Source organism: Camelus ferus, chromosome 30, assembly GCF_009834535.1.
Source record: "Camelus ferus isolate YT-003-E chromosome 30, BCGSAC_Cfer_1.0, whole genome shotgun sequence".
In the NCBI taxonomy this organism is placed as follows: Eukaryota; Metazoa; Chordata; class Mammalia; order Artiodactyla; family Camelidae; genus Camelus; species Camelus ferus.
Window position 1 is genome coordinate 20,283,968 of NC_045725.1, and position 26,841 is coordinate 20,310,808.

The window sequence follows — 26,841 nt, forward strand, 5'->3', positions numbered from 1 at the left end:
TCGGGGTGGGTCAGGGGAGAAATCACAGATAGGTTGAAGAACTAGCAGATCCCATGATGGGCTCTTTCCAAGTTCACACTCTCCACCTCACACCTGGACTCCATGTGTGACTTTCATGGCCATTTGAGAAAATTTAGAAAATTGCTCCCCTCCCCTCCAAAAAAAAAAAAAAAAAACCAACCCTACCAGAAGAGAAAATCATTTGCCCCCTCTTTACATTCATTCCTTTATTTTCTTTTCTGTTGATTCTGTAAGACAGAAGCTTCATGAGTGCTTAGTTTTCATTTTAGAACTAAAATTCAGGATATGATGGAGTTCTCCCTGCGTTGTTTCAGTGCACATGTGTGAGGTTTTCAGGTTATGGTTCACCCAAATTTGACAATTATGGTCGGTTCTAAAAATAATCATATTGACCATTTCCCTGTTTATTTTCCATATTGCTGACGTCCTGAAAAAGAAGCAGTCATTCTAATGGAGGACCCAGATGAACTTGAAAAGTAACTAAGCTCACAGAATTCGACTACCCTGAGGGTTGTTGGAAAGTCTGTACTTTCATTCTTTTTTTTTTTCTAACGTTTTTCGCTCTTCCATCCAAAGTTGCCTAGTCAAATATAATCTTTGTGCTTACAAATAAATTCAAACAGCTTGCTACTGTTTGTCACAATTTTCATTTGGGCCCTTAGAATCTTGCTTTCTTTTCGTAAAAGCCACATTTTACATTCATAAACCATTGCGTGTTGCTCATTTAACCCTGTTCCCACGCTCCACTCCAAGTGCATTACGGACTGACCCCGCATGTCAGCACTATAGCATTGTACAGTAAATAGGGTGTTTTGCTTCATAAATCAAGCATAGAACTTATAGCCAACTTCAGCATAAAAAAAGTCACTGAAATAATATGGCCCAGCTGCTGGAGATAGACATTGTATTCATAAAGCTAGCCTTAAATTACTGACATTTAAATCCAGATTTGACAAAGCTAAGACTATTTGGGAGTATTCTGAGTAATCCTCATGAAATTCCAAATTTCTCTTTTGTTGTTTTGAAGGAGATTCATTTTTAAAAGGAGAGAGGGTTAGATTTTGTTCTCTCTACAGTATCTTTGATGGTATCAGAAAGGTGACCCTCACTGGCAAGTTCACCTAATTATGTAAGTCACTTTGTCAACATCTATTTTTTCCTTTGGGAACCTGCTCTCTAGGGCTTAGAGCTCTTATTTTATTGTGTCCATCAACAGTAAAATCCAAAGGTGGTTTGGAAAATTCACGTTTGGTCTTCTATCCCATCTAAATCAGATCGAACACTAACATCTCATTGAGGGCATCCAAAGACAGAAACTAATTTTATTTTAAGCCACAATTTGTATTTCTCTTTTGGAAAAAAAAAAAAGGAAAAAAAATCTAAAAGCCCTACAATTGACCAGACTTTCTGCTTTCCCTGCTCTCTGTTTATCTCTCTTTATAGGTAGCAATTTTAGCATTAAATTTTTTAAATATGCCAAAAAAAAAAAAAAAAAAAACCCCAGACCACACATTTACAGCGCTCTCTCCAAAAGCAAGCTTTGAAAATCACCTATAATGGGAATGCCTGTCTATGGTGAACTGTCAACATACCGGCTAGTTTAGGTTATAGTCTGTCTAGCAAACATGATTTACTGAAATAAATTAAAATCATTCTACTTTCCATTAAATTTCACTCTCCACACCTTGCTAGAGAAAAAAATCTTTTTTTTAAAGCACAAAATGAAATGCTTATAACAAATGTAATTACAATGGTATAAGAATCAATGAGAAATGGGAAAGCTAATGTCTTGATTATATCTCTCATGCAAGTGGATTAAAACCCATTACCATTTTGTTAAAAGCATTTATCTGGTAACTGTACAATGAGTTAGCCTAGACTTTTTTTTTTTTTTTAATTTTAATGGCCTTACTACAGGTAATTTCTTTGTTCATCCAAGATAGAAGAGTCCGACTGAATTATGTTCCGGCGTAAATTGCTTTCTGGAATTCAACTCCTTCCTTTTGGAAAGTAGCAGTATCTTCAAATTAACCTCAGTTAACACGAATGGACTAAAAAAATTGTTCAAAAATTTATGTAGTTCAAAAATTGTCAGATTTGTTGAAATGAATAATGTGTTTGGATTTTTGGAAGACCTTTACAAATTTTGAACCTCCTGCAGTTCCATTTGGTGTAAAGAATTATACTATAAACAAGGGGCTCCATCTGTACTTTTGAAATAACTATTCAGTTTTCCATTTCAGTGCTCAGACAAATTGACACGACAAACTGAAAAGCAGAAGTTAGTGTTCAAAGAAGTTCAAGAGTAAACACTTAGTCAATTTGCCTGCTTGGACGGAGAGAGCTTCAGTGCACAGGAGTCCAGGATTCTGAAAGTAGGTTCTAGGTTAGTCGTGAAGACTCTGTACAATTTTCCCAACTACCCCGGGTCACATGCAGAACGTGACTGTACTTGTCAGGCCCTCACTATTTCTGGGTATTTTGTATACATTTTACTACATTTATGAGTGAGGAAAATACGTATATTAAAATTTTATTTACTACCTTTAGATTTTTTCTGGTCCTTTTCACTGATGATTTTAGCTCTATGTTCTCTTTATTGAGCAAAAGGAAGAGGAAATTGTATTTCTAGGAAAAAGAGTAAGATGATAGTGGCTGTTGGAAACTTGTTTGAGAGGGCTCAGCCAGACAAAGTAGAGAAGGCTGTTTTTAGTTACACTCCTTTCGAATTGTGCTTGACAGGAAATGACAGATTGCCAATACACAGGTTTTGTGATCAGTGCTCTGTGATCTGCTCATTGCAGGAGCTGTCATTTGTAAACCAAAATTTAAGGTAAATATACGTGGGGGTGTGGAGGGCAAGAAATGCAGCCTCACCCCACCGGGTACATGTCATTCTCTGATCTCAAGTTCATTTCTCCACAGCACTTTCTATCTGGGACCTGTTGGTCAAGGATTAGGGGATTCATGGTCTGGTCCCCGGGGCTCTCGTTGCGCTGAATGTAACACGTGCCCCAGGCCGACGAGCATCCTCACTGTGTCTGTCTATGTCTGTCTGTGTCTGTGCAGCTCCACCAGAGCCCACTCTCCTGCGGCTTGCCTTTTCAATAATGCTATTCTTTCCATGCTGCCTCTCATATGTGGCCTCACGTAACCCTCCTCTTCTCGGGGCACCCTGGGCCCGCAGAGCTGCACAGTGGGGCTGTGCTCTTTCTGACCCCCGAGAGCACACATGGTCTTTATCATTCATCTGGAACGCATCACACATAGCCTGGCATCGTTAGCTATCTTGTAATCTGTATATTTTTCTCTCCCATGGGACCATGCCTTCTCTGAGAAATAATGATGTCTCTTTGTACCCTCTGGCCGTAGTACCTGGTAGGCTTTCAATGACAGCTGGCTGATACAGTGATGAAGCATTGTATGGACTCTCTGAAAGCAGAATGAGTTGACATGACGGACTCCCACGGCAGTTAATCTATGCTGACTCGTGTTGGATCAAAATCATCAGGCTGAGATAAGACCCTTTCGGCTACTGACTGATGCAGCATTACTTTGTCAGATGAAAAGACAACAAATTTAAACCTCTCTGTAGTGTGGAATGCATAGAAAGCAACTTAAATTCTGATAAAGGTGATTTATTACAGAAATACCATTAAATTTCTCAAGTCTTCCCTTTCACAGAGAACATTACCGTGTGACCACAGTGTATAATTTCCAGGCCATCTAGAAGGTCATCATTATAATAATCCCTTTAACAGTTGGATTATCTCCACTTAATAGTTTAAAACTGATAGCAAGGAAATTTAGGATGAAGTTAAAGGGAGGGAATTAGCATTCACTGAATCCATACTTTTTGGCATCTAATTCTCCACGATAACCTTACAAGGTGGAATTATCTTCATTGTTTGCATGAGAAACCAGAGATTCAGAGATGTGAAATTAATTGTCTAGGATCACACAGGGACCACTGAAGCCTCTCTGCTTTCTACCTCTTGCCCTAGTCCATCACTGTTTCAATAGCAAAGCATCAGCTCTTCTGATAATGGGTCAACATCTTATGGAAACTCCTCATTTAGTTCCGACCAGAATGTTGCCAGCACTCCTCTTCACGTGCGGTGCCATTCCATTTCTGCAGATCTGGGAGGGTGGAGGGATTCTGCTTCAGGCAGATCTAGTAAGATGAGTCCTTAGAGCAAGAGCCCTTACAAACCTTCTCTAGTTATGTTTTTCGCTTATGTGGTTGCTTACATGTAAATTAACTAAAATTAAGTAAAAGTAAGTATGTAGCCTCCTGATCTCGTCTGAAGAAGCTGAGTGGCCTCCTGGTTCTGTCTGAGGGACCCTGAGGTCCGAAAGAGTGGGACGTTGAGACAAGCATCCCGGAGAAAGCCAGGATGATCACTAACAAAGAGCTTGTGTGAGGAGCCTGAGCAGGTGAGGCTGGACCAGAGACACAGTTTTGTGGATAGTGCATGTGGAGCTCTGATGTCCGTCAGGCCTCTTGTCAACAGCTGTGCACCTTCCGTTTGGCTGGTGGTCACGTCGCCCTCATGCTTTCTGGTTGGACTGATAATGTTTTGCTTTCCTAGATCCCCTGGTTGTTGATTCTCTTCTCCACTCCCCTCTTTTTCCCCTTTTTAGGATCTTTACAAAGCCACTTCCGTTCACGTTCTAAGTTGCTTTTCATTGTCTTCTTTGTCAACTCTTCTTTGCCAACTTGATGGCCAATCAGCTCTGCTAGACTTCCTGTGGTAATCTCTAAAGATGGCTGCCGCAATTCCTCCTCTCCAAATGCACATGCCTCCCCTCTCATTACACGGTAAGGTCTAGTTCCCATCCTCTTGAACCTGGGCTGGCCTTGTGACTTGCTTGGGCCAATGGAATGTGGAAGAAGTGATACTGTGTTAGTTCTAAGCCCAGTCTTTAAGAAATCTAAAAGCTTTCTCTTTCTTTCTTGGAGGCCAGTCTCATGTAAAAAGTCACACTACCCTGAGACTACCATGTGGTAAGAAAGTCTAGACTTTGTGGGAAGAGAGGGAGATACCCAGCCCCTAGCCGCTTCAGCCATCCCAGCTGACACAGGAGATGGGGAATGAAGGAACCACCTCTGATCTCCTGGTCCCAGCAAACACTGCGTGGAGGAGAACAGCTACACAGCTTAGCCCAGCCTAGACAATGAAGTTGTGAGAAATAATTTACTGTTGTTTTAAGCCACAAAGTGATGGGATGTTCTATTAGGCAGCAATAAATAACTAAAACACTTGCTTAAAACTTGTATTCATAATCCCTTGTGCTCTTTTAGAGTTGTGTGATCCAATATGGTATTAGCCAAGTATGAGTGCTTAAATTTAAATTCATTAAAAGGAAAGAAAGGAAAGACGCAGTGTCTCAGCTTCACCAGCCACCTAGTAGGTGCCCAGTAGTCACTGTTTTGGACGGCACGTATAGGACACTTCCATCGTCATAGAAAGTTCTGTTGGATCCTGATCATCTTCACATTTTCTGGAGCCTTATGATACTTATTTGTCAAGAAACGTCAGTCCCAGAAAACTGGCTCACTGGAACACAAGGCTTTTGCAGATGAGCTGAAGCAAAGAATGCCGTACTGGCATAGGTACACAGGATTGGGCCACATGAGGCCAAGCTGAATGTCAGGTCAAGATGACCCAACCTCATCCTCTCGGCAATGGGGAGCCATTGAAGGTTTTGAGATGACGGAAATGACCACAAAACTCTTTTTTGGAAGATGAAGCTCGTGAAAAATGGATTCAACTGGGGTTTACACTTGAAAAGGCCTCTCTCAATCTTGTTAGTCATCTGTTTCCCGAGAAGTCACTTATTTTCAACTGTTGCCTATTTCTTCAATTATAATTTTAACTCCTCTTCCTGGGGTTAGAGCAGGAACAGAATCAAGCCCATTTTCTGCTAATGAAGTAATTTAATCTTGATTGTGGTAATTTATTGTTACCTTGACCTAAAGAACTGACAAAAAACACAACAAAAATCTTAGTCCAGTTGAAAATATAGACTTCTAAAATATCACCAATAAAGGCACATTATTTACATCCTTCCTAACTATGGCAATAAAAATACAAGTCTTCTCAAAAACTTTCGCTCTGCACTTCAGTCCTTGTTTAACGTGATGTAAAATATTTCCTATTTGGGTTGAAACTAAATCACCAGCAATGTGTTCAAATAGACACCAAAGTACATTATAAAATAATTATATTGATCTATGTATATAGTTATAACTATAGGAAAAACTATATTTGATTAATTCTCTTTTTGTAATTCTTTTTATGTATGTTGACATACCTATGGGTAACAAAAAATCAGATTATCTCAATTAAAACTCAATATTCAATACCATGTAGTAGCCTATAATGAAAAAGTATATGAAAGGGGATATATATGTATGTATAACTGAATCACTTTGCTGTACACCAGAAACTAACACAACATTGTAAACCAACTATACTTCAGAAAAGAAAAAACTTAGTAGAATTCTAATAGCTTAAACAGAAGACTTAGTTCAATATATGTTTACAGTTTAAAGACTGAGAGTGCAGGAAGGAAGGTGGGAAGCTTTAAGAGTCTTTACTTGGACGTGTGCAGAGCCAGCCCTTGGTTTTGCCTTGGCCATCAGTGAGTTTTGTGGCCTTGGACAGGCTGATCACCTATCACATATGTGTGCAGATGGGCCCCCAGGTCCCTTCAGCTCTGCCACTCCTTGATTCCACTCTTCCTGTAAGCGCTTCTAGCTTGGGCCACTGAACAAAAGGGTATTTTGACTCAAGATGTTACTGAAGTACAAAACAAAAAACAAACAAGCAAAAAAAAAAAAAACGCCACACCACAACTCTAGTCCTCCTGTTACGTCCTGCCTCCTTGCTCCTCAAATGAAACAAAAAAATGAACGCTTGGTAGCATGAAGACCAAGTTTATGCCAAAATTGGCCTCACTGTGGTTAGCTGCAGGGTGGTTCAAAGGAAAGAAAAATTAGGAAATCTCTGTCTTGAGAGCAGTTTTCCTGTCCTGATTTTAATGTGCTGGACCCCAGGTAGTTTGTTCGTTTGCTTGTTTTTCAGTTTGCGGATCCCCCTGAGCAGCCGTGTCTGTGGGTACTGTGTTTACGTAGAGGATTTGTGGAGAATTTGCTCGCACACAGCTTTAGTTTTTGTTCTCAGGACCCTCTGCAGAAGTAACCACATGGATGCTTCTCCCTTCTTTCATTCTGCTCTTAGGGCGTGTCCTTACGTGCATTTCCCCTGCTTCCTTCATTCCTTCCATCCACCCACCCGTCAGTGCATAAGACACGCGTGAATTAGGTGCACCTTCTGTTCATGGCGTGGCGGTACAAACATGAATGAAAAGGCGCCCCAGAAGCGTCCTTTCCCAAAAGGTCTTGGCTGAAGAGTGGTGATTACCTTGTCCTGGAGGGAAAGGAGCCCCAGACAGCCCTTTAGAGGCTGTCTCTCAGCTCAACAGAGTAATGCTGGGTGAACAGGACAGAGGCAAGAGACAGATTAGTTCTCTGTTTGACCCTGCTTGGCTCGCTGTATGTACCCTGTCCTTATTTCCACAGGCATCAGCAACCCTTTTTTTCTGTTTTGGTCACTTTGCCCCTTATCCTGCCTCATCTGTGGCTATCAGAGAAATAGTCATCCTTCATTGTTCTCAGTTAAAGGTGTACGTTCATTTGCATGTACAGTGTGTGACGTAGTAAGAAATATCTTTGGTGAAAGAAGGATGCACGTAGATTTATAGACATGGGTAAATACGATAGAATATTTTTTGCAGTACTTTGTAAATCACAGTGATCTCAAATAATCAGCAGAGACAGCAATAAATCTGATAGAGCAGTTTAAACATAGGAATCTCTTTTCTACAAAATCAAATTAAAAGTTATACTTATTAATAGATAAAATTTACTGAGCACTTACTACATGCCAACTATTGTGCTAAAAGCCTCCGAGACACTATCTTACTTAATCCTCTCAACAAATTGAGGAGGGAGGTGTCATTATCAGCCACGTGTTTCAAATGAGGAAATTGTTATTCACCAACACACCCAAGTTTGTACAGTCAGCCGGAGGCTGAGCCAGGATTCAAATGCAGGCAGTGTGGCCCTGGAATTTATCTCTTAGCCATTTTATTTCCTTGGTCTACGATTGAAAACAAGAAAACAAAAAAGACAAAAAAAAAATCTAGAAAGAAAAAAAAATTTCTCTGTCCTCTCTCTCCACTTACAAGAGACAGTGCTAAGACTCAGGTTCTTCAGGGAATAAGCCAGTAACCACGTCTATTCTGTTTACTCATCTCTGCTCTATAAGCCAGAGGGTTCAAGGATGATGGAAGTCTAGAAACTGGCAGGATGCAAATAGTTAACAGTCAAACCTTGGGCCGCTCTGAACCGTTCGAGGCAGCCAGTGAATTGAACGCAGCAGCGAGAAGACAGAGCGGCTTCTGCTCGCCCGTGGAAACAGTCAAGCTGCCACGATTTGCACAAGGTGCAAATGACAGATCAGCCTTTCCGACGACCTGCACACGCTGCACTTCGGCGCAGTCCCACCTCGGTCACAGAGACTCTGCCTCACAGCTGGGCTGAAGGAATTAGCTTGCACACCAGAATATTAATGTCAGCATCTTTTCTCACATGGGCTGGGGATTTGCAACCATTTGGAAAAGAAGCAGCAACTCTGCTCGTGATTATCTGTGATTTTGAGAAAGGGGCAAAGTCATTTAAAAAAAACACAGCCGTCTGTCTTCGAACGCATTGATGACAGCCTCTGGGTAAGAAAATGTACGTCGAAATATTTGGAATGCTTTCTTATTTATGAGCAATCATGACAACAGAAAAGCAAAACCTAAAAGCAGAAAACTCCAGAAGGTGCTTTAGAAAGAGAACAAAAGGAGAGTTTTTCCACCTCTACACACCCTCTGAAACTCACCTTTCTACGAATCGCATAATCTAGGCAGAGAAATATCACAACATGGGTGTGTCCTGTTCTTGGGTGTGGCTTGCCAGTTGGTTGGGACTGGATAACAGTTTAAACCAGAAGGTTCGGGGAAAGGTGGGGGACTGGGGATAGGACTAAACGGGAGGTGTTAGGACCCAGTACTTCCCAAGGAGGTGGAGACAAGCCAGAAGGCCAGCCAGGACTCAGGCCAGTGGAAGCCCATAAAATACAACAGAGAGGGGCCGACTTTGATGCTGAGATGAGGCCATCAGGCACAAAACATCTCATACTTTTAGAATAGGGACCAGCCAGGACCCAGCATCAAGTCTAGCAGGTTCTTACTTTTTGTCGCACCCCCAAATCTCGAAGTCAAAGCCATTTCTCTCCAAGCTTGGCAGATCCTATTAGGGGCTGCCTCAAAATCAGCAAGACTGCTTTCTCAGTTACGCTATCAAAAATCAATCAAGTGTGCTCCCTGCCCTCCGGCAGGGACCATTCTAAAACAGCAGGGTGTTCACATCCGAGACTCTGTGGCAGTAAAATTCTGTTCCAGTAAAACCCATCATAACACAACTTGTTTTCTTTGAAGTATAGTTGACGTACAATGCTGTGTTGGTTTCTGGTGTACAGCATGGTGATTCAGTTATACATATATTTTATTTATTTATTTAAAAAAATTTTATTGTAGTCAGTTTACAATGTTGTGTTATATTCTTTTTTCATTATAGGTCATTACAAGCTATTGAATATAGTTCCCCATGCTAGCCAATAGTTTTTTATTCTGTATATAGTAGTTTGTTACAACACAACTCTTACACAGTTGTCTATTTTTTAAAAGCCCTCAAAATGAAATTCCAGTCCAATTGGTCTCATACAAATAATTTTATCAAGATCTTAATCTACATAAATCATTTCTTAATGTTTCAAAAATGCAATATTTGTTTCTTATCATGTCTTAACTGCATCCTATCACAACACCTGCTAACCTCACCCTTTGTCTTTTTAGGGATCTTTTTTTTTTTTTTTAAGGGATCTTTAATAGGCGTCTTCCTTATTCTTTCTCCTTGTTTTTAAAAATCTCTGAGCTATTCCCAGTTTTGTGCTCATAGATGCATACTTTTTTTTTAAAGGGGAGGTGAATCAATGAATTCTATAAGCTGCCAGCTGTTACAGAGTGATTATCTCACAGTGATGTAGCAAACAGCATAACATGTGAGGTTCAATGCTAGATTCTCCACTTCTCAGCTGAATTACTTTAGGAAGCTTACTTACATTTTCTCTGCCTCAGTTTCCTCATCTGTACAAAAGGGATAATGACAGTTTTCTCAAAAGTAAGTCTTGAGGCTCACCTGAGAGGATAGACTCAAATCGTTCCGTATCATCTCTTCCACAGAGTGTGCTCCCAGTGAACGTCAGTTCTTGCCACTTGGATTTCAGGGAATAAAAGTTGACATAGATTGAATCAAGGGCCTATTCTGGCTAAAGTTTCCTATTTGTTTATGATATTTTCTGGATTAAGACAAGATTGCTAGAAAAATAAGTGCCCAGCTTACACAGAGCTGTATCCTTCTAGGATATATTTTATTAAATCATGTATTTTATAGTGATTTTTCTTGTCTGAGGATGATTCTTTTGTAGAAGAAGGCAGAGCGAATGATGGGAGCACATTGTTTGGCTGAAAATATTCCTTTCATCTCACTCAAAATTGCAGGTGTGAGCACGTGAAGTCACTAGCTTCAAACTCTGTAAATCCCAGGCCGGTGGAGTGACCCAGGGACAATGGATGCTCTGAAAGTCTAGGTGAGGAGGAGCTGACTCCTGTTTCCAGGGACAGTAACAATATTTCTAAAAGCCTGCCTTGAGCTCTCATTTGCAAAGTCTCATCCATTTGGGACTTTATCTTTGGGGTGAGAGTAGACACTTGTCCTCTCTGCTAACGTAACAACCAGACAAACAGCCGGTCTCCATGAAAAGGTGGCATATTTACCATCTTCACAAAACACATGATTTTTAAGGAAGGGAAGTTGCAGTATTTTTCATAAAACAACATACTTGCGATGCCAGCACAGGGGGGGCATTCTTCAGGCTGAACCTCAATTTCCTTTCATTATTGCCTTGATCCCCTCCGGACAGCACACAGTTAAGCACATTCTGGTTTCTGTAGGATTTTGAAATTTAAAAGCAAGAAAGCAAACAAGTAAACAAGCATATAATGAAACGGCCTATAGGTCAATCTTTCTTTGTTTATCTTTATACAGCATCTCTCCCACCCAAGCGTCTAAATTATTTAGAATTGAGTCAAAGATGGATGACAACATTTAACGAGCCTTGTGCATCTAAGAAATGCAGAGTACTTTACTAGGTTGAATCTCAGGGCTTCTCTTGTTCCCCAATTTGGTCCATAATCAGCCAAAGAGAAATGACTGACACTAGCACTGAGGTAGTTTCTGTAAAATGCAACTTCTTAAAGACATACTGGATCCGAACAGTGTAATTGACAACACACCACTAAATATGTAAAACTAATGAGCCATGATGTTTGTAATGTTTGTAATAAAAAAATGTTTGTGCTTAAAAAATGAAGAATGTCTTATCCTTTGGTATCGATTTCATGAACAAATGCCTACAACCAGAGACAAACGACCTCTCTCCACTCTCACGTCTAGCTGTTCCCGGTAAAGTTTCTGTAACGCTTTCCTTGTGCAAAGATCTTAGACTATTCACTTCAGGGGCAAATTTTACACCAACCAAGGGCTTTATTATATTATGTTTCTTGCCTCTCTTGTTCCTTCGTATTATTTTAATAGAAATTAACCCTTTCTTCTTTTAATTCATGGATGCATGGCTTCCCAAGTAGATTATTAGCTGTTCAGAAGATCGCAGACAATGTCTAAACTCTTACTGATCTCCGTCTTTGGCAATGTCATGCTCAGCAAAAAGCAAACACTTCATAAAGTTGATTTTGTTTCCTGTCTTCTCCACCTATGTTGGAAACACCTATGTTTTCACTCTTCATTTCTGGAACCAGATGGAATACGGTCCGGATGTGGGTCTCCATGTGTGGGAGGAAGGTATTTCTGAGAGTGGTGGAGGGAGGTGTTCCCTCCTGTCCCCACCTGGCCTCCAGTACCACCTACCCAACATGACACAATGTGACATCTCAATACACTTGCAGAAAACTTAAAAGACATAGAGACCAGATATGTGAGAGAACACAAAATATGGGGATTACAAAATGAGCTACACAAACTGAAATTTAAATCACAGCCTGTTGTTCCATGAACGTGCAAAAGTTGCTAATTTTTTTTCAAGAGGGCAACTACAAATAAAGAAAAACTATTTACACTGTCTGGTGGGGAGTCCACCACCATTACATGAGATTACGTCTCCTGGCCTACGTCCAGCCGTTTTAACCACACTACATCTCTTTTTGGGTAGATATTATAATTAACAACAAGAATTTAAAAAAATTTGCTTGTAAAAAGGGCTTTCTGTCCATTTATTGATTGAACAGGCAGCGAATAATCAGTGGAAGTGTTATTTCAGTGAGAGGTGAGCATACAGTAGCAAGAAGAATTTTAAAAGTATTTTTTCTTAGTGAGTGGGTCTCACTGAATTCAGCAACTGGAACCAAGGGTCAGGTTAGCTGGCTCCTTACTTCATTGTTTATTGTTTACTACAGTTCATAGAATTACAGAGTCAGAAGAGAATTCAGGAAGTCTAGAGAACCGCCTGGTCTCGGGGAAGACCCTCTGAAACAATGTCAAACAGGATTGTTGCTGGAGTCCACAGGGACTAAAAAGGAAAGAACAGAATACTCCAGCTCTGGCCATCTCATGGTCATCTGTCCTTCCTTCCTTCATCTATGTACATTTCTACCTATTTTAGAAGGAAATGAATTTCACTTGGCGCACATTCCTCTTTACCAAGCTTTTTTAGGTGTTTGAATACATCGTTGTCTTCCAGGTAAGAGAGGTTTATCTCCATAAACTACAGAACCTATTGAGATGCCTTCTTGTTATCTTTCCCTTGTATTTAAATGCTGCATTTATCTTGTCAGTTCATAGTTCTCTGGGTTTTCCCCCGATCCTTCAAAGCGATATTTTAAAAGATACTGATTTAAAAATATTAGCTCTATTTCTTAAAAAGGAGAAAGTCATGGCAAATGAAGAAAAAATTTAATCAACCAGGGTCCCCACATGCTGGTACAATCCCTGCTTTTATCATTATTTTAGTAGATCTCTTTTCAGTCTTTTTACTGATAGCAAAATTTTGTTTGTCCTCAGTTATTATTATAGAATTTTTTTCTTGCTCTTTCTCAGTCAGTATGATAGCAAAAACATTTCCCAAATTTTTAGATAGTCTTTTGCAATCATATTTCATTGAATGGATGTGCCATTCTCCCACTTCAGGACATTTTTGGGGTCATTTCTATATTTTGATTGTACATAATACTGCAATGAATATCATCATATATATGCTTAAGATTATGTCCTTAGCATCAATTTGCCAAGAGGCTAAAATATGTAAATATTTGAGGATTTTGATACACATTGCCAAATTTCTTTGTAAAAGATTTGTGCTAATTCAGAGTACCATCAGTGATGTTAGAAAGTGTCTATTTCCTTTGATCTTCACCTTCAATGGGAATTGTACACTTTAAAGAATATGAATTTTAACAGACCAGAAGAATGCATCATTTAAAAAATAGATTTATTTCTAGAGAAAAGGGATTTTTTTCCCTCTATATTTCTTCTCCTTTGTAAGTTATCTATTCTGTCTATCTGTTGACTTCTCATATTAGGTTTTGAAAAAAAAATTTGCTTCCAATTTTCAAAAGTCACCTAAAGTGCATGTATCCAGTCTTTCATAACTTGAATGCATCTGTTTTTTCCATCCTCTCCCATTTCCCCCAATTTTAGTTTCACTTAATTCAAATTACTTACTCTGATGATCAAGACCGCACATTTTTCTCATCTCTTTTTTGAGGGACTGTATCTCTTTCATGATCTCACTTTGCTGATTTGTTCTCATGTAGTGATTTCGGGTTTTGAGATTATTCTCCACCATCCTGGCCTGCTGTAGACTCTCTGTGGTTCTCATTCACAGGACAGCACCTGCTCGAGTCTAGGATCGCCCCATGATGATTTTACCATGCGCTGCCAATCTCATGTGACCCATCAGCCTAGTTACTGACCCCAAGCATTAAAGGAGAGGCCTCTAATGCTGCAATGAATTAAAACTCTTGTTCTTTAGCAGGTTTTCTCTTCATTCCATGACACATCCCACTGACCGGGGAGACGTGACTATAATAGGAAGAGCACGATGACGGTGGGTGTGATTTTGTTTTTCTGGCCACAGACTTTTCATTCCCAAGGTAGAACACTCATGTCTGTTCGCTAAGCTCAGGAAAGAAATAATGAGAAACAGGCGATGGCCTTGAAAGCCTCATGGACTCAGTTCCCTGAGCAAATTGACTGCTCTCCAAAATGATGCCCTGAGCATGTGCAAAGGAAATTTAAAAGGGAATTAATGCAGCAAACCGATCCAAGTCATGTCTGGAGTGAAAGATGTATCCCGTTGGGACATAGAATAGCCGTTAGGGTGGGCAGCAGAACAGGGTCTGTGATTTCAAGAACTACGAACCGTATCGATGTGAGAGGCTGCCAGCCTCTTAAGACAGGATGATCTTATTCTTCTCTCTCCTGTGGTCCCTTTCTTCAGTCTCCTAAGAGACGGTCACTGTTTTCTTTTGTTTGCCTTGAATATGTAAGAGGCAACAGAGTTGAGGAAGGGTGGGGGCTTTGTGACCAGACAGCTCTGTCTACCTATTTGTGGGCGGGTGACTTAATCTTTTTGAGTTTCGACATCCTCAGTGGTAAAACGGCAGCAATGGCCATCCACCTGTCCAGGTGGTTGTGAGCTTTAAAGGTAATGTCTTAAAATGTCCGACTCCAATCTTAGCCAACGGTGGGCTCCAATAAATGGTATTCTGGTTGCTATTGCTATTTTTATTAATGTGCAGGGCTAGCTCTTGAGATGGGACCTTGCTAGGCATCATAACTTACCATGTGGAGAACAGAACTCGGATGCAAGTGTGTAGAAACTGTTCCTTCACGTTGCAGTGTCTGAGACTGAGAGTGGAGAAATCTGTACATCATCTCTGTATCAGTGCTGCTTTCCTTTGGAAAAAAATATTTCCTGTTTATTTATATTCTCTTGACATTATATTTTTGTATATTTATGTCTTCTTTTGTATATTTATGTCTTCTGTATCAGAAAGGAGAAAGAAGAATTTGCAATATTGCCGATTAGCTGCTAGGGAGGGGAGGGTTAAGAAGGCACCACGATGGCTTCATTAACTTCTGTACACCCTTGGAAATCATGATGATGCCATCAATCAATATGTTGATCACCCAAAAAGTGATATACAGTATAGCTCAGCTGCAGGAAACATCTAATCATTTATATATCTATAAACTAGATCTTCCCAAAAGATCAAAATCTTATTTTTTAAATTAGAAAGTAGATTTAGAAAAGTAATTAATCCATGATAAAATTGCCCGCCCCCTGACTTGGGCTAATTTTTTAAACTAAATAAATAGAATGCACTAGGGAAATGACAAGAAAGAAGAGGCATGGATCAGTTATTTAAGCCCCCCATAAAAAGAGAATCTTTAGGAGTCCCTTGCTATCACCTCTAAAGATGTAAAGCACTGACAAGAAATTCTAGCCAACAGTGACTGAAAATAGGTTGGCGATCATAAATTAAAATTAAGGGGTTTAAATATGATATAAAATCATTTAATCTTGATGATTTATACTGGTTCTCAGAGGCAATTATTTACTAACGCTTATGTTTATTGCTCTTTTGACTTTTTTAATTACAGTAAACCCCAAATTCAATTACACACTCTAGTATATATTTTAGGCAATAGTATTGTAAATAAAAGAAGAACCAATTAATAATGTGCTTAGTCTAGCAAAGCTAAATCAAAGATAATACAAAACATGGGGCAACTTGATTAAGGTTTGAAGGCTGTGGAAAAGATTCCGTCTGGTTAAGTTGGAAAATCTGAAGGTTAGACATGATGATTCCTTTTTTCTTTTTCTTTTTCTTTTTCTTTTTTTTAAATAGAAGTGCTCTTTAATAAGTGACTTCCAACAGGTTATATAAATTGTAATTGTCTGAGTTTAGAGGTAATTAAAAAGAGAGGTATTTGAAAGCCACAACTCTCTTATCATCAATAATCAAGGATGTGGTTTTTAGGCCAAAACTACAGTTTTGTGGGTTTATCTTCTGTATCATCTCCCACTGGCGTTATGCTTTTGGAATGATATATGCCGATCCAGCTGTGTTTTGGGTTCCTTAAACATCTCACACTATCCTCAAATGTTTGGGGTTTGACAAAACCCCAAACGCATTTGGCCAAGCACGTTTTCCCTTGATTTTTAAACACATGTGGGTTTTATGGGAAATTTAATCCATGTGTTTTTGATTCCTTTACACTTAACTCATCAAAATGTTGTTGTGTAAGGTCTCTTTGATGTCCAAGAAGCTTTTGGAGCTTTTTTTTTTATGGGACACTTTAATCCTTTTTTCTTAGAAACAGGAAGTTACATGATGCCAAGAAAAAATAAACTCCCACACCAGGATGGCGATCTGTGATTGAACATTTTAAAACCCTGGGGTTCAACTTGGTTCAGAATTTTACTGAAATAATTCTCCTGATCATTAATTTCTCATTAAATATATTGCTTCTCCGTGGCTTTGAAACAATAAAATCTTATCTTTTTCTTCAGGAGAAAATACAAAGGTGGTAGAAAATTGCAAAGGGTTTTTAAATTAATGGTGATGTCTTAAAAAGGAGGTTGGCATTTTAACACATCCGTATATAGGCCAAAAGAAGCTCTGGAAATTGAGGATGCGTGAGGTCCTTCTCCATATGCCACAAAGGAGCCTGGAGAAAGGGTGTTTGATGAGAAGTTACAGTGAAAGGGAAAACCCACTCAAAACATTTTGGGAGACACATGCATGGGTTTTATTAGCATTTCGTGTTTAAGTGTTTCACAAAGAAATTAGGAAAATTTCATGCAGGCATATGTAAATGAGGGGGTTACATGGTGGAGAAATGTATCAACAGAATGGATTTTACAGTCTGGGAAATAAGGATGAGGATAGCATTTACCTCCTACAATGGCTGGGAAGTTCAAATCAGCTAATACACAGGAGGTGCCGTACTGGCTACTCGCAGGGGCTCAGCAGGTGTAGCGAATTCCATGCTGCGCGGCAGACGAGGTCTGGGTCTCAACGCCAGCCCTAGCCATGACTGCCACCTTGGACAAGTCCCTCGTTCCTCAACCTCAGCGTCCTCATCTCTCAGGAGTCCTCTCAGCATTGCTGTGAGGCGTGTGTGAATGTCATGTCACGTAGTCATAGCAGCTAGGGGTCTTCTGTGCATTAACACGTGGAATATCACCCGTTTGACAGATGAGGCGGTCACTCACTTGCCCAAAGTCACAAAAGCGTGAGTCAGAGACCAAGGATTTGAACTCACTTCCTCTGACTAACTAGTTCATGCTCTTTCCACTGCTTTTTAAAAAGACAGTGAATGTCAAAAGTAAAAACAAAGAACAAGAAGGAAATGTTGATGGTTTTGAGATAGTTCAAAGATACCTGATTTTTTTTTTCATACGAGGTTCTGGCAGAACAAGCTAAAAGGAGTTCTAACTAGCTAGGTCCTTAATGATCTCCTAGTTGTTGCAGCTTTCCTCCCCCCTGGAAACTATTACCCCAGCTTAGTCTCCCTTCACCCCCACTGCTCTGTCAATCAAATCTATGCAAGCTGCCAAACATGACAACATTGAAACGAATGATATAATTATTTTAATAGTCTGAAGGAAAGATTGTGTCTCTTACGAGAGGATGGCAAGAAAGCATATATCTCAGACTGTTTATTTTCTCTCCAAATTCCCTTTCTTGAAGTGGTTTTTGCAATCTCTTGATTTTCTGCTATGGAGCTCTATAGTTCATGATCTGAACACCTCTCCAATCACCAGACCCTTGTCATAGATGGAATATCCAAGAAAAAAGAGTGGTTTGTGAACCATTTGTGTTGCTTCTGCATAAAGCTATCATATAGATAAAACTGGAGAGTTTCAAAAGCAATAAGTAAAACTTCAGCCACCTCTCTCAATAGAGCGCTTCAAATCTCTGCCATCCACTAAAATAAAGGGTATAAATTGAAATTGATTTTTATAAAACCTTCATAAAAATAAATCTAAACATTTGGAAACATCTGTTGGATGGCTCAGGAATTTTATTTTTATTATTTCTGAATGAGTCCAGCTTTTGAAGAGCTAAGGCCAATTAAATCTGGTAATGTACAAAATCACTCAGATGTAAGGATATACACAATATGAAGAGACGGTCATGACCTTGATTCTCCTGTTGATCATATTTAACATCAAGCTTCAACTGTGGAGACTAATCGGTCCAACCGCAGGCTTTGGATATGTGTAACTGTGCTTTTAAATTCAAGATCTTCCCTTCATTAGCTCTGTGACCTTGGCCAGGTTCCGGAAACATTTCTAATCTTCAGTTTGTCGATTTTAAACATAGAGATAATAATACTTGTGCTATCTAGAATGATTGTGAAGATTAAATGAGATCATTTACACTGAGGGCTTAACAATGACTTACTCATTTTAAAGGATCAATAAAAGTTAACTCTCAATAATTATCATTGTTAATAAGATCAAATACTCATGACCCTTCTTATGCACCATGTAGTGTCCCAGACACCGGAGGGACTCAGAAAAGAATTCAACACGGTTTCTTTTGGGAGAACTAGGACCTATGTGGACGGTTAACTATCAATAGACGATCTGAGAACAAAAATAAAAGAAATTTAGAAAAGAAAGGAAATGATTCATTGTCAAAGACCCACACAGCCAAAAAGGAAACCTCTGAGAGTGAAGATGAGCAGGATTCAAAAAGGCTGGGCGGAGAAGAGGAGCATTCTATTATAGTGTGTAGAGATTACACACCAGCGAATCATATACTAAACATTGCATCAATAGAAAACTTATTGTTAAAGGAATAGTCACATAGTAAAAGTATGATGCTGGTACGAAATAGTGTGGTGATGCTTAACAACAGTGAATTTGATTCATTAATGTCAATTAAACAGAATGAATTCATTAAAGCCATTACGGAAATCAGAACTTTTCACAAGAAATTCTTGTAACGGGCTGGAATGTTTTTGTTAGACTCTGATTGCAGCTTTCACTCAGCAACTCTGATCTTGTCGAGCAGTGGTGATAAGGCCAGCTGCATCCGAAATGAGCATGTATCAGGCTTCTAACACCTTTAGGTCTATCACCCCTACAAAACCCTTGTCACTTTAGTTTAATTGCAAATTCCCCGGAGAGCCTCCTCTAATGACCCATTTACATTAAAGCTTTTAAATTAGATTTCAATCTTAATATCACTTGAAATGTTACCCTGGAGTAATCATTCCATTATAAATCATTTTATTTGATTTTATGGAATTGCTCAATTACAAGAGAAGTATTGAAATAAAGTGCAGCTCTATTGAGAAAAGCAGAGAGACAAAAGCAGAGTCTGTTTGACTTTGGGAAAATGTTATCAGTCAGGGCAAAACTTAGTCATTTATAAGCCACACAGTGCCTTACAGTACCGAACTGTGGGATAGTCTGAACCAGAGAGAATTGGAGCATTGTGACAGTTTGAATGGATAGAAAGGCTTTAAAGTTGGGAAGGAAACATGAGAGAATGCCAAGACCCTTCCAGATCAAGGTAGGACGCTTCTCTCCCTCCTGGAGAAACTGTGGACCCCAAGAGACCACCACCTTTAATGGCTGAGTGACATTTCAGAAATTAGCTTCTTCAAATCTGTGTTCTATGTATATGTGTATGTGCTATCGAGTCTCCTTCAGTCAACAGCTCCTCACCCTGTGGTGTGTCTTATTTAGGCTTCATTCTATACCTGGCAATGTTACTCTATGCTCAAGGCGAAAACTTTCTGACAGTGTCTTTTTAACCCACTCTTGGATGTGTCAAGATGCTTTATATTATTTAAAAATCAACTGCATTACATTCTTTGGTTAACAAATGTAGAGAAAGATGGATGAGACTTTTATATTGATAAGCAGTCGGTAAGTCTTAGGAGGGACTGAAGATATAAATAGTCCAACCCACAAAGTTTACAAAAGGGACCACTGAAGCTTTAGAGCTGAGCGACCTGCCTCCTTCGGGTCCAGTTACAAGTCTACTTCCTGGAAAGGCAGAAACTACTAACCAAGAATTTCAGCCCATTTCCTCTCTATAATGTCAATATTTTACTCTCTGGAAATACAAACTTCTTTTAAAAATTTAGAAGGAATTGATTCAAAACTCTCTGAAAAATGAGATGATGATTATAAACACCAACTAACTATGTTGGTCACTGTCAAAGGATACTAATCCCATCATTTGTACATTTTTTTTCAGAATTTCTGTGTGGCCTGGTACCTGGTCAATTTTTATAAATGTGTTGCATGCACTTAAAAATGTACATTTTCTATTTGTGGGGTGCAATTTTCTATATATTCACCCATTCATTTATCCATTCACGAAATACTCGTTATCCATTATGCACCGAGCGCTCTTGTAGGCAGCGAGGATGTTAACAGGTGGACAAGAAAATGAAACATCCTCAACTTCTATTAGCTTGTTAATTCTTATTACAATTTCCTACAGTCTTACTCATTTTTGGTCTGGCTGAGAATTCAGTGTCTGAGAGACGTGGGCTGAAATCTCTACTGTAATTGTGGGTCTATCACGTTCCGCTTAGAATTCTGTCAGTTTTTGCTTTAATCCTTTAGGCTGATGTTTTAAGCGAAGACAAACGTGCTTTTTTGCCACACTTACCTTTTGCCTAATATCATTTTTAGAGAAACTTTTTTTTTGACTTTTGTTAAATGTCACGTGTAAAATACCTTTTTTGTGTTATTTTATTACAAAAATATTTCTTTTAAACAACATACAACTTTTAAAAAATTTTTTTAATTCAAACTTGTAAACACAGCAATTCATCAGCCTCGTCTTTTTTCCTGGTAACTCCCCTACTTTATAAAATGATCTTCCTTTTCTAATCTACGTTTAGTAGGCCTGGTGCACTATTGTCTTGAGATTTCCCTTTTTTTTTTTTTTTTTTGCTGTTTATTGTTGGAGGTCTTATTTATTGCTTCTAAATTTATTCTCTTGCTTTGTGGACCTACACCTTCCAGTAGCTTCTTATAAACAGTCATGTAAGGAGTAAGCTATTTGGTATTTTATATACTTGAAAATATCTTTATTTGACTTCATGTTGGATTGACTGATTGGGTATAGAAATCATTTTCCCTTGGGATTTTGAATTGCTCCCTTGTCTTCTATCTTCCAATGTTGTTCCTGAAAATCGAATGCCATCTGACTCAACTATTTATTTTCATCTTTTTTAGAAGATATCACTATTGTAAAACATCCTGGTGCAGGTCACTGTCTTTTTACTCTACCTCTGGGACTTTACATTTTATTCATTTTATTCCTAGCCTATGATTTTACTATCCCTGTTTTAATTTTCAAAGTTCTTTCATGTTCTCTGTCATTTTTTGAAATGTAGCATCGTATTACTGTGTCTTGTGGGCACTGTCTTCCTTCATCATATCAGATATATTAACAATAGTTTTTTGATGTTTTCTTCTGTTTTCTCCGCTGTGTTTCTCCAAGTTTTTCCTTCCTGTTCGTTCTGAGATCTACCTCTTATGTTGGTGGCTGTCTTCAAATTTCTGGTGATCTTGGGTCTCATTTCATATTTACATGGAGGACTTCATTGAACTGTGTGATTGGAAGGTAGAATAGCTCTTTTGTTGGGAGATAACCGAATAGTATCTATTTATTTCTCCCCTCTGAGACTTTTCATCTTCTCAGGAGAATCCTCCAGCCTCCCTGCTAGTAAGCGTTGCCCTGGGAGAAGAGTGGGAGGTATGGGGTAGGCGTCTTAACCATTCAGTTTAGTCAGTGACTCACTTCCCTCTGCTGAGTCTTCCATGTCCAAGTCTGAAGTCTTCCAGTTTAGGGTTTCCCCCCCCAAGAGAAATGAACACATCCTTAATGTGCCAGTGAAGTCACTGTCCGGCTAGGGGAGAAGATGGGGCAGGGAGGGTGTGCTGTTGGATGCAGAGATTTTCAACCAGTCCCTCTATTTTCAGCCTTTGCCTCATTCCCCTTCTGCCACTTCCACTGAATCGGGTGTTTATATTCCTTGATGCCTTCTAGGTTTCCACCTGACAATGAGCTTGCTTTGCATACCACACTCCTGCATGTATATTGTAATTTTCTCTTCCATGCTGAGTCAATTCTCAGCATCTTATCTTCCTCCTACCTGCTAACATTTTTTAACACATTTTGTTCCCTGCTGAATCTTCTGCTCAATTTGTCCTTAAGGGTTTATAGCATTTTATTCCTTTATCTTGATGAAACTTGAGGAAGAAATGACACTAAATGCACATGTTCATGATACTGTGTTTAACCAGAAGTCCCTTGGCTCTGTTTTAACAATGTATTTTTATTGTTGCTAAGGTCTCAGCCAGAATTTCTATATTTCCGTGAGTGGAGGTTGATGGTGTGTGTGTATGTTGGGGCCAAAGGAAGAGGAGGTTAGGTGTTTCCTTCTCCATCAGTCCCACTGGGTATGTTCACTCCTTTATCTTTGCTTCTTATTAAACCCTTCACAGTAGGTATTACCATCTCTGTTTTGCAGATGGGGAAGCAGACTCAGGCTTAGCAAGTCACTAACACAAGACCACAAAACCATGTTAAGTTGTAGAGCCAATATCTAACTCCACAGCAAATGAATAATATAAGCTCTATTTGTGGTTAATGATTAATGATTTAAGAAGACAGCGTGTCTATTAATAATAAATCAACTTCACCCATCAGTGATCTGATTTGTGAAGTGTCACTGTTTATAGTTTACTTTGTCACCTTTCTAGTATTTATTATCTGGATTCCCACCCTGGGTCCTAAGATTTTCATAATAGATTTTGCCTTTTTGAATATTGACACCACCATACATTATAGAGGGCAATGTTTAATGAAGAGACAGTTAAATATGGTCTAATTGGTTTACTGTGGCTTGGTTCCACAATCAATCTACATAATTAACAATTAGATGTATCTGATGGAGTAATGTGATATTTTGATAGAGAGGCACGGGTCAGACTAATTCAAGAAACCACTGCTAACCTGTGCTTCTGCACGGAGATAACCACTGCCCTTCAGATAATCGTGTTTGCAGGTAGTCGTATGTTCTCTACTTCCTTCACCTCACCAGCCCTCCCCTCCCTTCCTCTCTCCTGTCTCCTTACCTTTTCTTTCTTTCCCCCTTTCTTTCTCTCTCTCTCTTTTTTTTCTTTTTAAACTATTCCTCAAAAATTGTGCTCAGGGTAGGCAAGTAGAGGCAGATAATTCAGAAATATTTGGGTCATTATAAGAATCTTACCAGAAGCGCTGTGCCTGGATAGCAAATAATCATTTTCGGAGTGAATGAATGAGTAATTGTATGTTCATTTGTGCCTTCTGAAATATACTCAACACGCTCTATAGTTTCTGGGGAAGCATGAACGATCTGCATGGTGACTTACTTAGTTTCTTCCCTATCTATTGCCAAACAGGTTACAATTCTTAGAGACTATTCCTTGACCCAGATTATAAATATATACATGAATTAGAAACAAACGACTAAATATACTATATTGTGAATTGGTCAAGGGATCAGGCACTGTAAATATGTGATCTGAGAAGGTGTTATGACTGGGAACGATGGTGGGGCCTTTGAGAAACTAGCACAGGTATTAAACATTGAAATCTTTAGAGTAAATATATATAAAGTGCACGAGCATGTGCCTATGGGCCTTCTGCTCCCAATTCCAGCGTGTTTGTGTGTGATGGTGGTGGGGTTGGGGAGGTCGGGGCGAGGTGAGGGGGGGGGCTTCATCCCAGCAAGCCACTCTCTGAGGCTAGGTGCGCATCCTACGATTCAACTCAATTCTGACACTGTTGACCCAGAGACAGCATCAGATCCCCCAGATTAAGGGTGCAGCCCCACAAGACCACCCTCTACTTCAGATGCCAGTCACAAGTGCAGGTTGCTACCTGTGCTTCTACCAGAATGGCTGTAAATCACACATTCCCATGACCTCTTCCTTGTGTTCCATTAATTTTCTAGAACAGTTTACAGCACTCAGGAAACCGATTTGCTCCCTAGTTTACCAGTTTATTACAAAGGGTACTAAAGGCTACAAATCAATGGTCAGATGAAGAGATACCCAGGGCCAGGTCATAAATGAAGGAGCTTCTGTCCTCATGGAGTTTGGGCCCCGGCATGGTGACATGTGGAAGTGTTCTGGTTCCCAACCTGGAAGCTGTCCAAGTCCCATCCTTTTGGGTTTTTATGGAGACTTCATGACATCCATGTGATTGACCAACTCATTGGCCACTGGTGTTTGATTCAACCTCCAGCCCCTGGCACCCAATTGGAAATCAAGGGAGGGACTGAAAGTTTTAACTCTCTCTCAGGGCTGGTTCCCCTGGCAACCAGTCCCCATCCTCACATGCTTTCCAAAAGTCACCTCATTAACATACACTCAGCTGTGAAGGAAAGGGGCTTGTTTGAATAAAAAGACAGTATTTCATTTTTATGGCTCTGTAGCTTCAGGAACTAAGGACAAGGGACGAAATATCGTAACAAAAGACGTTCCTGTTGTTCTTATCACTCAGGAAATTCCAATGGTTTTCCTGCCAGAAATGGGACAAAAGCCAAATGTATATTTCTTATTATAAATCATAATATCACAGCCTAGTATGAGTGATCTTCCTGAATGCTGACCTGTAAGAATATAAGCTTAGAGTTGCCTGATCTGCTCTTCCAAAATAAACCAGAAATTCAGACTTTTTTGTATGAATTCTCTCAATTTTTAAAGGTTGGAAAATTTATCACTTGGACTGTTTAGACACTCCTCCAGCTAGTTTAAGAAACAAAGGAGTTTATTAAATAATGCACATGCACACAGGCTCCAGGAGACCAGAGAGTCATTGGTATGGTTTGAATGTTTGTGTCCCTTCAAAATTCATACGATGAAATCTTAACCAGTAAGGTGATGATGTTGGGAGGTGGGGCCTTTGGAAGGTGATTAGATCATGAGGGCAGAGTCCTCATTATGAGATTACTGCCTTTCTAAAGGGGCCAGGGAGAGCTCCCTTGCCCCTGCTACTATGTGAGGACACATGGAGAAGTTGGAGGTCTACAGCCCAGAAGAGTGTCTTCACCAGAACTTGACCATGCTGGTACCCTGATCTAGAAGTTTGTCTCCAGAACTGTGAGAAATAAATTTCTATTGTTTATAAATCACCTTGGTCTCTCATATTTTGTCATAGCAGCCTGAATACATGAAGACAAGCAATCTTAGAGATTATACAGCCAACAGCAGCATGCAAACTATACTGCAGGGCAAGCCTAGTGAAGACACTACTGCAGTTACCAATGGGCGTTGACACTGAAACTCACATCCTTGGTGCTGACTACCATGCAGGAATGTCTGCCATTGCCGGTCTCCCCGTCATCAGACAGGACTGCTTGCAGGGCTATTTCTGAAGTGAAGTCTCACTCTAGTGTATGTGATTGGGAGAACTCAAACTTCTGCTCCAAGGCAGCCTGAGGGAAGGATCATCTGTCTTCTATCTTGGAGAAATAAGGACTTACAAGGCAGAAAACAAAACAAATCAAGAGGCGTATTCAGAGGAAACGGATGACCAGAAAGCATGACAAATTTCCATTAAAACAACCAATTCAAATTTAGAAAAGATAAACACCAGGCTGGCCATCAAAACATGACTCTGTCTGTCAGTCACTAGTTTGTAGCCTCTGGTCTAGTAGGATGTTTCACTCCATGTATAAAAATAGAGCAATACTATTAATACATGGAAAAAATAATTGAGACAGAACCATGGCAGAAAACAGGCTCCCATAGTTCTATGCATACTCTACAAGTAGTCAGAGTCATGTCTAATCTACTCAGATCTGCCAGCAACATCACGCACAACACCATGGCATGTCACAGATGTTATGTAGTCATACAACAAAACTGTCCTGGAAGAGGAATGAAATAATAACCGTCTGCCCAACCGAAATGTCTAAAATATGTTGCTTATGTCATAGAAAAGGATTACTTGAGCAGAAAGCAAAGATGGAATTAATAAACTCTGAGAACAGATTCAAAACATCCCTCTTATCCTCAATGGCATATCCTGTCCCTTCCTTCCATCTCGCCCGAGACTTTCAACAGTTGAGTTTTGAGCCATTCTCTTGCTCCATACGAATCCTGAATGCACTTTTAGAAACCAAGTCCTTTTTTTAGAGATCCTCTTTTGAAGTTATTGCCCAATAAATGTAAGTCATCTCCATAATTATAACTTCCACACTTTAAAATTAGTACCAGGAAATTAGTGTGTAGCCATCTTCTACTTATTTACGTTATATTACTGAACCATCTTTGAGTCTGTGATTTAACTATTTTGGTGTGGTAAGTTGGGCCTCTTATCTTGTGGTTAAATTAGCCCTATGTCTCCCCAAAAGGAAATTTAGGGTTTTCTATCTTTCAAAATTAAGGGCTTCCTCTGTGTTTCAAGCATTATGCTCATGTTTAGTAAGTAAATGGGGTTTGATAGGAGAGCATCATGTCATCCTTAAGGTGAAGTGCCTTGGCCTTAAGACAAGAAAGCTGTTACAACCTCTGAATAGCTCTAATGCTG